This window comes from Lagopus muta, chromosome 4 (genome assembly GCF_023343835.1).
Source record: "Lagopus muta isolate bLagMut1 chromosome 4, bLagMut1 primary, whole genome shotgun sequence".
In the NCBI taxonomy this organism is placed as follows: Eukaryota; Metazoa; Chordata; class Aves; order Galliformes; family Phasianidae; genus Lagopus; species Lagopus muta.
The window spans coordinates 66,384,783-66,394,894 of record NC_064436.1 but is presented as its reverse complement, the minus strand read 5'-3'; the positions used below and the strand labels follow the sequence as shown (position 1 = coordinate 66,394,894).

General features: G+C 39.2%; 1 long non-coding RNA gene across 1 annotated transcript; it reads right to left on the bottom strand.

The window, feature by feature from the left end:
* Positions 1–315: 315 nt before the first annotated feature.
* LOC125692082 (uncharacterized) lies at positions 316–9,831 on the bottom strand. The gene is made up of 4 exons (XR_007376440.1): positions 9,726–9,831; positions 3,725–3,798; positions 3,559–3,635; positions 316–352 (listed from the first exon to the last, which is right to left on the bottom strand). It is a non-coding gene; the product is annotated as an uncharacterized LOC125692082 (long non-coding RNA).
* Between the last annotated feature and the right edge of the window lie 281 nt (positions 9,832–10,112).

Here is a 10,112-nt window from a genome sequence, read left to right as displayed (position 1 = left end):
CTAAAATCCATCCCCGCTGCTTTGAAATGCTCAAGGGAGGTAGGAAATAGCAACAGTTGTATTTTCTCAGAACTTTAATGGGCAACTCAGCAGATACCTCTTACAACACCAGATTTTCTGACAGCTCTTGGATGAAAATGGTCAAAACTCAACAGTCTTTTTTTTTTTTCAGACAGTTAAACCCCGAGCTTAGTTTAAGAATCAAACAATGTGCAAAACCCACCTGCAATGCTTTATTACAAGCAGTGCTTGTAAGGTGTGTCTGAAGAAACAAGGGGACACAATACATGAGGGCTTTCTTTTTTTCCTTCTATTTTTACTGATACAGATTCCATTTCTCCCTTTCAATTTCCTGAGACAGAGCAACAACAGCAAAATTAATCACTTTACTATTGGCTCTGGTCTATTGTGATACCAGAAAATAAAAGTTGCTTTGAACTTACTAGAAATCAAACCAAGAAATAAAGGCATTCTTCCCTGTTAAGGGTGTCCAACAATTGTAGAATGAGATGTTATGGTGCTTTTCATACAAGGTGAGTAGGTGCTGTCTCCCACAGTGTATGTGAATCTGCCTTTTCATGGCTCAGTGTCTCTGGCCATGAACTTCATCTACAGAGCAGACATCTGGAATCCATTCATGGATCTCCCATTACAAACTCAAAGAACTAAAGGTGACAAGACTCCGAGTTACAGGGTAGGCATATCATGAATTTAGTATCAAGGCAATACAGATCTTTTGGACGCTTCAGTTCATTAACAGAAGAACAGAATAACCACAATTATTTCAGTTTTCTCATTTCTTAAAAATGTTTAATATCTTTTTCTAACTAAGAACAAAAAGTGTAATAGCAGCTTCCAGTTTGTCTCTTGCTATGGAAATTGTGCTTTTAAAATCACAGCTAAGACAAATACCCATGCTCCTTACTGAGTGAAGAGCATAATCATTTTTAAAAATGCACTCAAATTCACACTGCTGTAGTTGGATGACCTAAGCCTATGAAACTGCTAATTGAAATGAGAGAGCTTTTACAGTACAGTCATTTTAAGGTGTGGACAGAGTAGTTCTTACATTTGATCTACGGTTTACCTTCAGCTTGCATACTGACTTTTTTTTTAATCAACAAATGATGGATAGTGTTACACACACAGTGTTTTCAATGAAGGTCATTATGTGTCAATATTAAGTAAGAGAAGATTTAGATCTGCACAGTATAGACTATTGGAGATACAGGTTTGCAGTAATACAAACGTCTTAAACTAAATATGGCTAAACAAAGTCCAGTTCTGAAAGAGCATCCTGTCTGCTGTTGAACAAAAGCTGTAGCTAAGCATTCTGAACATCAGTTGTTAAAATGAGACCATCATAGCCATGATACTTCTATGACAGCATAGGTTCACGCCAATCTGAGAAGTCCCATCTGTAGCTGCTTCACATTCCTCATGGGATAACAATGTCTAGTAAATACTAATGTGGCACTACATAGAGGTATGTATGTTTGATTTTGAGCTCAGAGAAGGTTAAGAACTTAAAGAAATAGGGTGATTTATAGTAAATACATCTCGCTTGCAAAGCAAGGGTTGTTGTCTTTTAAAGCATCACAATATTTCGTTCCTATTTCTGTCTCCATCTCTTGTTTACTTCTGTTTTTCCCTGCCTTTCTGCCCTTTCACATGAAAATAAATCCTCCTCAAGTCTCAGCTTTGCAAACAATTTCACACATCCTTAACTTCACACAGATGACCAGATCCTTTTTACCCAAAAGAGCAGAGCTAAGCCCAGGCATTAGCATTCAGAGCCAGAGACTCAGCATGGGAACTTCTGTTGTTCCAGAACAGCTTTCTGGAATTTCACCCATTTGGGTCAGCCATCCTGCTCTACCCCTCCCAGCCCTTTATGCAGCCCCAATCCCTCACTTAAAAGAGAACATGAGAAGCAGGAAAGACCTTGGCTCCATGCAGCACTGCTCTACAGTGAGCAACTAAAACGGTGGTGTGTTTTCACCACTGTTTTAACCAATAATCCAAAATACACATCATACAAGCCTCTACAAAGAAAATCAACTTGATTTAATTTCCTGCCTCCCTCAGAAAGTTGTTTCTATGTTTAATTTCCCTGAGTTGTGGTAAAAATGAATCTTATTTCCAGGCTGAATACATCTCACCTCATGTGCCAATGCACATACACATTACACATCTTTTTGCAAGAACAGTCTTCTACCATCAGATTCCTTTCACATGCATCAGTACTTAAGCAATAAAGCTGCCTTTCCACTTGGGTAACAGTTTGGAATAGTATTTGTATTTGTCAACATCATGGTTTTCAATGTGGAGTAAATAGATGTTTACATTTCTGCATGCTTTCCAGCGTTATCAAATTGATAGGGAGATTGTATTAATCCCATATGAATACCACATTGCTTCAACTTCTTTAAAAGTAATGGTGAACTTTGAGGTAAATTTGTTTGTCCTTTGTTCCAAAAATCTCATCGCAACCTGCAGCTGAACTGCTTCTCTTTCAGTACTATTAGTGACCATCAGGCAGTACAACACGCCGGCAATGTATAATCTGAACGCCATATGTGTAATTATCTACTAGACATACAATTGAGAAAAATACTTTTGCCAAAAATAATAGGTTTATTTTCTAGTAAGTGCTGCCTTGTACATAGACAATAATACTTTTGATCTTTAGATCTCTTGATAATTGCACGTGCACTTAAAACACATTTATTAAAGCTGTCTGCAGTCTTGTAGCATTAATTTTTCATAATTGTAAGCTCAATGTCTCTGGGTTAGAAAACAAAGTAACTATCCATTCAAAGAGGTACAAATGTATCCTGCTGGAGTTGATCAATTTTGCCTTATCAGCAGTTACATGGCCCGTTTGTACTGCTTTGTGATGTGATAGTCCCACATCATGGTCTCAAAACCCCAAATAACATGTCACTCATGCTCCCTTTTTGTAATAACACAAACATGGACAGCTGGGACACTTCACAGACCTACAGTGTGATATATTCAAAGGTGATGCATCAGGTACTTTGCTGACATATAGATGGAAATCTATGAAAATACTACAGCATACACTGATAGCACACCTATGTGAGATTTCACTGGAAGGATATTTAAAAAATAGACATCATCCCAAAGTTAATCAAGCAATGTGGAAATCGGTTGCACTTTGACACCCTTAAAATCAGAGCATAGTCATAGCAATGAAGAAGAAAAAAAAAAAAATCTCTACCTATAATCAGAAGCATACAACACCACAGAACCATGAACAGCAGCGCAACAGAGTAGCAAGAACTTCAATCATGAAATCAGCACAACAATCAACCACCGTACAACAACTTGGGCTGGAAAAGACCTTAAAGCCCACCCAGCTCCAATACCCTGCCAAGGGCTCGGTGACCTGTACCAGATCAGGCTGGCCATCCAACCCAACATGGAACACCTCCTGGGATAGAGCATCCACAGCCTCTCTGGGCAGCCTGTGCCAGTGCCTTACTGCCCTCTGAGCACAGAATTTCTTCCTAATATCTATTCTAAATCACACACCTTTTAGTTTAAAGCCATTCTCCTTTGTCATATCACAGACAGTTTGAAAAGCTGCTCTCTCTTCTATAAATATTTATCTGTTAAACAGAAAAGGAAATAAATGAGAAAGCACAAATACATGTTTTGCACTGAAGATTCAGTGTGAAGAAAAAAAAATGCCACCTACCTTATCTGTGTTCAGGCACATTTTTGGAGAATGTCTGAGGAACACTGAGGATAGGTATATCTTCATAAATTAAACTGTGGGGACAGAAAAGTCTCTCCATCAGAGAACTATCCTTTATTATATTATTAATCAAAACTCGTACTAATATATATCAGATACTCATAAACAAAGTTATCTACCCTATGTAATTGCCTAAGCATATTCTATAAGCAATTTTGCAAATATATGTGTGGGTGTACAAATATACGTATATATATATATATATTCACATGCACATATACTATTGTATCCACAGTACTTGTCAAGTCTGTTTTCTGACTTCCACCCACGAAAAGGCATAGTTTATTTTCACTTCTGATTCTTCTTTCTGTTCTTTCTAATCACGTTGTTTCTTACAATGGAGATTAATGTCTTTATCCTGTTCTAAAATCTGAGTTTTTAACTCATGCTTTATGAAGGTGTTTGCACTCTGATATTATGCTTTTTAACAAAACAAAATTCATTAAGGCCAGAGAATAGATTTGTACTCCTGTTTCAAAGCTTGTGGCGATCGCTGCTTTCAGATCTCAGCACTCTCTGTAATCCCATAGGTCTAAAAAGTCATTGTCTGGTGTAGATTCAGTGCAAGCTATGCAATGCGTGAGCTATTACTGCATGAGCTAGAGTCCAGCTCTGCTAATCAGCAACTCCGCAGTATCTGTATTTCCTATCACTACAGTGATTAACACCATAATCATACAAGAGCAAATAAACTTGGCTGGCTGAAACAGTGCAAAGATTATGTCTGGTCAGCCAGTTTAAGAAATACACACAGAATTTGTGCATTTAAATTGATTATAACATATATTGGTTTGTTTTCCTTTTCAGAGGTAGCACTAAGTCAGCCTTTTTTGCCAAAGGCTTCCCATTTGTTAGGCCTTCAGTGACCTTCATGTTTTCAAATTAAGTCTCCTTGTAGCGTTTCCTAAACTTATGATGGCATCCAGCTTAAATAAAGCAAAACAGTCTGCACAATATCAGTTTCCACCTCACATGTCCCTGTCTCTTCCCTGGTAAGAAGTGAACTTATCCAGCAGTTTCAGCTCTTGTAAAAGGAAAGATTTATGTGAAAAATCTGAGGTACTTAGAGCTTCAGGTTAGTAATGGCCAATAGAAAGTGTTACTATTTGAGATGTTACAGAATGCATACTTTGTTTCCAGCCCTGAAAATAGATCTCTTTAGAAGGCAAAAACTCATTATCTAGTCTATAAAGGCTGTAGGAACCAAGAGGGAAATGGCAGATTTAGAACTTTTATGAGTTATCTGTATGAGTTTTTCTACACTGTATATAGTCATCATCTGTGAATGTTTTTTGCTTGTTTTCAAACCCATATACATAGCATAGTTTTGTAATATCAGAAGAAGTTGCTAATAGGAGAATGGTAAAAAAAATATATTTGTAGCTTCCCCCCCCGTCCTTCACCTTTTGGAGGATTTATCCATCCTCAGTGAGCTGGACTGCTGTAGTCCAGAATCTATTATCCTTTGTCTATTAGGAGAAATTCCGCAGGATTTCAGTAGCAGAGGTGATCTGCATGAGAAGGCCAAGAGCTGCTCTAGGTGATGCACAGCTGCTTCCATGCAGTTCTGACAGCCCAAATCTCAGCCCAAGGAGCACATGGCCACTCAACATGTTTTAGAAAGAGTGGCAGCTGCCTGGGGGAAAAGTGGGAGTTAGGAATACAAAAGGCACACTAAAAGAGAAGATCAAGGCTCCTCACGGAAGGGAGTGTCTCACTCCAAGTAGGGATTATGCTCATGGGAGACTTGCACTGGGATAGGGATGGTCCAAAAGAGACTATAACCCATGGATGGCTCACACCAGGGCAGGGACACCTCTGAAAAATCTGTGTCCTGTGAATATCCCACAGTGGATTAAGGATGATTCAAAATGGATGACAACTTATGGGTAACCCATACCAGAGCAGAGGAAAACAAGTATAAAAAGCAAGGAATTATAGACTGAAACCATTATATGCACAACCCCAAACTCCCGTGCTGCTCCCTTACTGAAGGGATTGAGATGGGCTGAGTATAACACACAGTGAAAGCAATTAAAGTTGAGACTAAGTGGAGGAGAGAAACTGGGTTGGAGCTGAGCATGGGTAAGGGGAGAAATGTGTCCCTGTCAGTTTGCTTCACCGTTTATCTGTTCTTCTTTTTCTCAATTGCCAAATCAGTAAGTAAAATTTTAAGTGGCAATAAAATAAAATAAAAAATTGCAAGTTGAGACTCTTTTGAGTGCAATAATACCAAATAGTGTTTGTGTAGCAGCAGGGAAGGTCTGGATTCAAGGTCCTGCCTTTTTGGTTGTCTGATACCAGGAACATTTTATAGCTCTTCACTACCTGCTGCCTTTACACTGGATGGGTTTTATTCTTGGCATGCATTCAGAATAAAGCCAGGCTGTGTGCCCCAAAGATAGAAAATCCAAAGCACTCTTGGCACCCACAGCTTAAACATAAACTAAGAAAGATGAGCACTTCCAGCAGGTAGTCAAACTAACTGCACAAGGAAGTGTGGACGGCATAAATTAAAATAATAACTACAAGATAATCCGCCAAAAATCAATCCCCAGATGATTAAAAATGGGAAATATCAACACGTGTATAAATCTTGCAGTAAAGCTTCTCACGTTAGTTTATGTTTAGGTGTTAAGCCAACATAATACTGTACCTCTTCTCCATAATTAAAACAATATATTTAATGCTGTACTCCCATTTCCCTGGAACTATTGATAATGCAACCTGTATTTTAACAGATCATGAATGTTTCACATAGAAAACAAACTCCTGTGCCAGAAGTTCTTCCTTGTCTTCTGATCACTCTGTTTCAAACAACCGAACTGTTTTTTTCATCATTATACTTTGACTACAGGTTCCTGTAGGGTGCAGAAGTCCACTGATAGTCAGTGGAGCTGCACCACAGCCTTGCACATCAGTTAGGTCATATCCACACAGGAAAAAAAAACTTGTTTTAAAAATAACGATAACATTCTTTAAGCACAGAGAGAAAATATATATATATATATACACACACACACACATCTCTACATATTTATGAATATATATATATCTATATTTACGAATTTAAAAGATTTTTTCCTCAATTTGTGTTTTTTTTTTTTGTTTGTTTGTTTTTTTATCCTAGGTGTGGATTAAAAGATTCTTCTGGTAAAGTGCCAGATAAGCAAAGAGTGACACAGTTTCCCACATGACGCTTAGGCTGACCTGCTTGGTTTAGCTTGCTGAATAATACAGTTCCCCAATGCTTTTTTCAACAGCCAACATGACTGGCCTAGCAAGAAATGTTTTTGCATACCAGCAATAAATGATACACAAATGATTCCATACTCTTCTTCACCTTCCTCCAACTAAATTCACACCTAGTGTAATGAAATGGAAAACTCAGGAACATCAGCAGAGCAGCAGGGTCCCAGGCTGCAGCAAGTGAAGATTTACTCAAATACAACAGCCATGGGCATACAGTGAAAAAAAAGAAGCTGCTTACCTTCAGAAGGCCTCAGGTGTTCAGGGATCTCCAGCAAGAGATACCCTCACCTCCACTGCTAACCCTTACATGAGTTCTGGAAGGGGGTGGATCCTGGCTCCACTCCTTGTGGTCACTCAGGGACATCACATACACCTGGGCTCCCCTGGGTTGGCCCTGCCTTCTCACCAGGTGCTCAACCACTGGTTCAAGCTGTGGCTTAGCTACACCTCAACACAGAGAACAGTTGTAAAAGAGGAACAAGAGACAGGAAGGGAAAGACCTACTCATTCTTTAATGAGAATTAGCCACCAGGCCAGCATCCAGCTATGATTGTGACAACTATTTTGTTCTAAACTAGGAAAATCACTTTAAACACTGTTGTGAACAGATGTCCATAAGAAATACAGGATACAAATCAGCAGTTCACATTGTGCACAGCATGTAGCATGAGGGTGTTTACATGGGGAGAAGCTGATGTGTCAAGATCCATCTCAGAAACACAGTTCCTGTGCTCCTATGTGCAAAACATTATATGCTGCAAGAAAGTTTACAGCCTAAGGGATATATTTCAGGTTGGATATCAGGAAAAATTTCTTCTCTGAAGGATGGTATTGCATTGACACAAGCTGCCCAGGGAGGTGGTGGAGTCACCATTCCTGGGGGTGATCAAGAACCATGGAGATGTGGCACTGAAGGATGTGATTATTAGGCATGATGGGGATGAGCTGATGGTAGGACTTCATGGTGTCAGAGGACTTTTCCAATTTTAATGATTTCTATTCTTATATCAAAAAGCAAAACTGCTAGAAAATTTATATATATCGCTATTTGTTTGCATTCTGTTGGGTGCTTGAAAATCAGCCTAAGCATAAACATTCTGCTGCAGTCCACTCTGAGATAAGCCTGGCAGAAACGTATCAAGAGCACCAATCTCAAGGCTCTTAAAACGTAGGAATCCAGCCACTGCAAAAAAAGAACCTGGGAGTACTGGTGGACGCCAAGCAGGACATGAGCCAGCATGAGCCCTCACAGCCCAGAAAGCCAACTCGATGCTGAGCTGCATCAAAAGAAGTACAGCCAGCAGGGTGAGGGAGGTGATCCTGCCCCTCTGCTCTGTGCTCGTGAGGCCTCACCTGGAGTACTGTGTCCCTGTATACACTAAAGGTCAGGCTGGACAGCAAGCTGATGGAGCTGTAGGTGTCCCTGTTCATTATAGGGGAGTTAGACTAGATGACATTTAATGTCCCTTCCAACTAAAAAGACTCTACGCTCAGAATCTCAGAAAGTCAATAGATGTAGCAGGTGAAGCACAAACGGTGCTACTGGATTTTCCTATGGGACCTGTGGCTGTTAGCATCCATTCAACAGTTTTGTCTTTATTCACGTTTCGTACCTCTTCTTAACAATACAAAGTCATAAATACAAATACTAACGACACTGCCCTCATGAGAAATAGATGGGTGGTTGCCTTCTCCCTCAGGTAACATATAAATTGCCTACTCTGAAGAAAGGTGTTTAAGGTGCACTGGTTTCATTGTTTCTAACCACTTGCCATTATTGCCACCTCTTTTCATTTGAAAACTATAAAGACATCCAGTTTTTATACATTTTAGACAAAACACCTCATAGACAGAGCTAGCTGAAAGAAACCATCTTTCAGTATGACAGTGTAATAGTGTCTATTCGTCTCAAACAAACAGCTTCTGCTGTAGCATAGTTGAGAATTCATAATAATTCCTCCATACAGAATGGAGTCCTTTCATTCTGTACATCACTGCTGCTTGAACAGTGGATTCTTCTGTGTCACAATTCAGAAAGTAACTCATAGATACACCTGTACAGTAAATGTGATCAATTTATTTCTTCTGTACATTTTTCCCTTGAGTGTGTTTGCTTTTTTTTTTTTTTTTTAAACAATGCAACAAGTTGGATGGCTGAGCTGACAGACACGCATGACAATTTTTTTAGTACTTGTAAACAAAAAAAAATCTGGTGGCTATGCAGATTTCCAATAGTAAATGTGTGACATCAGTGACACACAACTTATCAAATGTACAGTATAACCAAACAGCATTTCGAGTAAGACTCCCATCTAAAATCAGCTTAGAACTCTCCCACCTATTGGATAGAGTAAACCCTCCGGGAATCCTACACTGATTTCTGTAGACCTTCAGTTAAAACCAGGATTAGGAGATACTTCCTTTGCAACCATTTGCAGAAGCAGCTGAGGTTAAACACCTGTCTATCCTTGAGGATCTTGTGCTTCTATGATGAAAAGTATGGTCTCCTAATGACTAATACAGCTTTGTTCCTTAATGAATCACCCAGCAGAACAGGGTTGGTCTGTTGGTTTTGCATCTCTAAAAAATTGCATAGGTACAGGATATTCAACAGCTCTTACTTCAACATCAGTTTTATACTGAAAAGGACAGAGATGGATATTAAGTTATAATCAAAAGAACAGCATACCTGTACTAATCAAGTCCAAAGGGAAAAGTCCACTTTTTAAATTCCACTCACTGCATCGGAGCCAGAACAGCAGCTCTACACCAGCCCAGTTCTCTGCAGCATGTGGCCCTAGCAGATTAGCCCTAAGAGTCACACCCTAAAACTGAAATTATCCATTCACAGCCCAACTCATTTCACCTGAGACTATTCTAAAATTTCAACCAAGCAGCAGCTTTCAGGGCTGGAAACATGAAAGGAACCGAATAGCATAAACAGCCTCCTAAAGTCACATTTCTTCCTTCTTTATCCAAACAGAATTGTTCTTTCTTTCAGCTGCAAAGCAAGTGAGTTTAGATCAAGCCTTAGTCTTCCACCACTGAAAATTTGCTGATTTTCTGTACATACTGT